Source organism: Protobothrops mucrosquamatus, unplaced genomic scaffold (assembly GCF_001527695.2).
Source record: "Protobothrops mucrosquamatus isolate PMUCROS unplaced genomic scaffold, P.Mucros_1.0 scaffold7673, whole genome shotgun sequence".
Lineage (NCBI taxonomy): Eukaryota > Metazoa > Chordata > Lepidosauria > Squamata > Viperidae > Protobothrops > Protobothrops mucrosquamatus.
Window position 1 is genome coordinate 3,013 of NW_015393472.1, and position 3,663 is coordinate 6,675.

Below are 3,663 nucleotides of genomic sequence, written 5' to 3' on the forward strand. Positions count from 1 at the left end.
CTCTGGAACGAACTACCCCCCGAGATCCGGACGATTCCGGATCTCCTAACTTTCCGCCGTGCCCTCAAGACATGGCTTTTTCAGCAAGCGGGTCTGACCTAGGGTGAATTTTAAATAGGGACAATTTTAAGGATTTTATCAAGACACAGCAACAAATATTTGGTTTTTAATTGGCTTTTAGAGGGGAAATGTTTTATATGTTTTAACATGCTGTGAGCCGCCCTGAGTCCCATGGGGAGAAGGGCGGCATATAAGTTGTGATAAATAAATAAATAAATAAAATAAACCTCTGAATCTTAAAAGTAAGAATTATTGTTTTGTGTTGCTGTCTTGTGTTCTTTTCATTGGGTTTTTCCACAACAAGATGTTTCCCCTCATTTCACCCAATCCCAATAGGAGCCGATATGAGCAATTTTTATCACCTCTTCTCTTCCAGATTGCTTCTCAAAACTGTTTTGGGTCAACTTTTATTCTTCAGAGCTTCTCCACGGCAATCCAGGACATCCTTTGGGCAAAAAAGTCCAACTTTCTCTTCCTGTTAGAGTCAAGGTGCTTTTTCAGGAGGCAACTGGACTTTCTTGTTTTTCTTTGAAGACGTTTCGCTTCTCATCCAAGAAGCTTCTTCAGCTCTGACTGGATGGTGAGGAACGGAAGGATTTATACATTTGCATTCTTTTAGCGAGTCTGTTAATGCTACCTGGAGGCTTATCTGTGTCTTCAGGGTCACCTGAAAGAGGGGCGAAGAGGCCATCTTGGTCAAGATTGAACAGTCCTCTCTCAACAGAGGGGGAGGGATACCACACCGTCTATTTCCAGTCTACAACACATCCATTTGCACTACTCAGGTGACCCTGAGGACACAGATAAGCCTCCAGGTAGCATTAACGGCCCTCTAAAAGGCGGCAAATGACCAGCTGTCTGCAAGGAGTATAAATCTTCCCATTTCCCACCATCCAGTCAGAGCTGAAGAAGCTTCTTAGGTGAGAAGCAAAACATCTTCAAAGAAAAACAAGAAAGCCCAGTTGCCTCCTGGAAAATCATCTTTGGGACAACCAGGACCTGGATGACGGAGAATTCTCCATAAACATCTTCCTGTAGAGGAATGCTTTGGCAGAACTTAGAACTTCTCCTACCTGGTAGACAGCAGCTCGCAGCTGAGCCCGTTCTTCTGGCGTCTGGAAGGGCCCACATTGGAGGTCTCCATCTCCCAGAAGCCCCCGGGCCCCTGGCTGAGGTGGTCTGGCCTCCATCTGGGGGACGATGGAGGCCAGCCACTCTCTCCTTCAAGAGAGTTGGGGAGGAAGTAGCTTTGATGATGATTACGTTGTATTATGGCAGGACTGCCCTCTCATTTATGGTCCTAGAATACAAAGCCCATCATCCAGGTTGGTTGGGGATGATGGTATACCTCCCTCAGTCTCTCTCTCTCCCGTCTCTCTCTGTCTGTCTCTGTCTCTCTCTCCTCTCTCTCTCCCTCCCTCCCTCCCTTGATGCGGTCTCTGGCCCTGGGGAGGATTTTCCCCAAAGCCAACCCCCCCCTGCAAAGTCTCTCAGCGTCCCCCCTCCCATGGGGGGGCAGACAAAAAGAACTGGATTTGCACGGCCCCACAAATTGGGTCAGGGGGAAACCTCACTTGATTCTGATTGGGGTTAACTTGGTTACCTTCCAGAAGGGGTGGGGGGGATGGTCACTGAGCTGGGCCACCAGGAAGGACACTTCAGCCTGTAAATGCTGCAAGGGGAGGGGTGAGCCCCCTCATCGGCCCGAAGTGAGGTGGGGGGGCAAACAGGGGAATCTTGCCAACGTTGCTCGGAGGAGGCCCGGAGAAGCATCCCTCAGGAGTCAAGAGGGACCAAGAAAAGCGGGGGGGGGAGCAGAAGGGCAGCATCCCCCTCCTCCCGCCCCTGTATCGGCCCGTTGCTCCCTACCTGATTTGAGGGAGAGAAGTTAAAGAAGCCCACCCACCTCCCAACCCCGTACCTCTACCACCTTTGGAGAGTCTTGGTTGCAGCGGGGTGGGGGGGTGAGAAAGCAGCCGTTCCCCCTGCTTTCCTCCAGGAAAGAGTCCAGGAACCTCCCAGCTGACGGCCCCCCCTCTCTCGACCGTCCCCGGTCTCAATTATTCATGGGCTGCTTGATATACGAGAGCCCCAACGCTCCCCCGAGCAACTCCGGTTACAGGCACCAGTTTCTCTCTCTCTCTCTCACACACACACACACACAGTTTCTCTCTGTGTGTGTCTCTCGCTCTTTCTAGCTCTCGCTCTTTTTCTATTTCTCTTTCACACTTTTTCTTTCTGTTTCTCTCTCTCACACACACACCCTCCCCACCTGCTCCGCTGGCCCCTCTGCTCTTCCCCGTGTGCCAATCCACAGATCTGTGGGTTCAGCCCCCCCACCCAAAGACAACCATGCTCCCCCCAAGGCTGGAACTAAGGAGAAACTTCCTGACAGTGAGAACAGTTAACCAGTGGAACCACCTGCCTCCAGAAGCGGTGAATGCTCCAACACTGGAAGTTTTTAAGAAGAGACCGGGCGGCCATTTGTCTGAAATGGTAGAGTTTCCTGCCTGAGCAGGGGGTTGGACTCGATGACCTCCAAGGTCCCTTCCAGCTCTATTCTATTCAAGGATATGTACAAATATAAAGGAACTAATTAAGCTTAGTGGCACACTTGCTTTGCTTTTTGTCCGAATCACACAAGAATAAAAGAGCAGTTGGAAAACTCTATTTTGAGTGGCTTAAACTCAATTTTATGACAATCGTTTTTTACACGTATGACCACTGCAGCATCCTCTTGGATTCACATAACCACTGTGTTACTAATTTAATAACTGCAGTGATTCACTTAACAACTGTGGCAAGGAAAATCATAAAATGGGGCAAAACACAATATATTTCTCACTTTACAACATAGAAGTTTGGGCTCAATTGAGTTGAGGACTATCTATATTTTTTTGTATTCTGCCTATAATACAGGAATCTCCCCAGACTGGCAGCCTCAGCCTGGGAACAGATCAATGATTCAAGGCTAACGCCCCACTTATCTCCTCTTCAATGCCTGGCTAGGTGTTCCCCAACACACACACACACACACACACTGCAATTGGGCCAGGAACCCAGGACCTCTGATCCTGACTCAACAAGCTTTCCTCCTTAACAAGCTCAACAATTCTTGAATGTGTGGCCCAATCCTCACTGAAAACTTGGCTGTGTATGTTTGTGTGTGTGTGCGTGTGCGTGTGTGTGTAGGGTTGGAGTGATTGTGCTTTTGCCTAGAAAATTGAGGAAGGACAGGAAAGAAGGGAAGATCTGAAGGCAACTGCCCTAAAACAATTTTACAAGTTTCTTCTGGTCCACCAAAAGGAGGGCAGAGTGAAAGAGTGTAGAAAATAAACCAGAGTGTAGAAAACAATACTAATATCCGTTTATTTATTGAAGTTGTATAATGCCCATCTAGCTACCCAAAGTATAAAAAGCTACAGGATACAAAACCGAAGATCTACATTAAAAAAAATAAAATCCTAAAAGGCCACTAAAAGGATGATTAGAAGCATTCGATGCTTGTAGGGGAGCATGACGCGTTAGGAGCACTCTATCTGGCAAACTAGATCCTCCTTAATTCTACTTTTAAGGCGCAGGTAGAGCCTGACACAACACTTG